Source organism: Mirounga leonina, unplaced genomic scaffold (genome assembly GCF_011800145.1).
Source record: "Mirounga leonina isolate KUSES-001 unplaced genomic scaffold, KU_Mleo_1.0 Mir_151, whole genome shotgun sequence".
Classification (NCBI taxonomy): domain Eukaryota; kingdom Metazoa; phylum Chordata; class Mammalia; order Carnivora; family Phocidae; genus Mirounga; species Mirounga leonina.
In genome coordinates, this window is record NW_023270377.1 from 3971567 (window position 1) to 3972436 (window position 870).

The 870-nt window shown below is 52.0% G+C and overlaps 1 long non-coding RNA gene across 1 annotated transcript in view; it reads left to right on the forward strand.

Annotated features, from left to right (window-relative positions):
- The window catches only part of LOC118011904, a 1303-nt gene extending 925 nt beyond the window's left edge, over nt 1-378 (forward strand). Inside the window, exon 3 of the long non-coding RNA XR_004679555.1 lies at nt 9-378. This is a non-coding gene — a long non-coding RNA (uncharacterized LOC118011904). The remainder of the gene's footprint in view (nt 1-8) is intronic.
- The last annotated feature ends 492 nt before the right edge of the window (nt 379-870 follow it).

The window sequence follows — 870 nt, forward strand, 5'->3', positions numbered from 1 at the left end:
TGTGTCAGGTGCTCCCAGGTGGGTCTGTGTCAGGTGCTCCCAGGTGGCTGTGGTGCCTGATCTTTGCTGTCCCTTCTCTGCCATACCTGAGATTGCATCGAGATGGAGTGTTGAAGGCTCTGGGTGCTCAGGGACGAACAGAGTGGACAGCTGCCTCGAAGAAGCATGTGGGGTAGATTCTGATGAAGGTCCCTCAAGGACTTCCACCTCCTCCAGGAAGCCCTTGAGGGCCTGTAGGGCGAGCTGGAGCCCCATCCCTGTTGCCAGTTGGTGGTGTGCCACAAACTGAATTAGTTGACCTCAGGGAAAGCAGCCTGCTGACCACCACGTGCTCCGGCCCTAGCTAAGACCGAGGGTAACATGAATTGAGTCATCGTAGGTGGGGTCAAGAATTTGTTTTTTATTTTCCCCACTGTTAGCAATTTTTGGAAATCTGTGAATTCCTCAAATATTATGCACGTAACCACAGGGTGGGGTTTCAGAAACTAATCACAAGGGGCTATTAAAACGGGAAAAGAACTTAACATTTGAAATGTTAGAACAAACAACCTCTAGTAAATATGGATAAAGAGAGTGATAATACGGAAAGAATTCTTCTTCGAGGGGACCAAGAAGAGGGCACGGCAATCAGCCACGTCCGGACGAAGTTAAACCTGCCAAGCTTCCTGATGGGGGAACAGAGCTAATGCCTGGATTCGTGTGATAACCTCCAAGCCCCGCCTGCAGGCACAGGCGTCCCCAGCAGTGTCCAGGCTGGCCTGTCACAGGCTTCCTCACACATCCTCCCAGCTGTCCCTTGATGAGAATGTCACACACTTTAGCAAGAGAGGAAGAAGAGGCAGACAGGCGAGGGGACGGGGAGGGGGCACT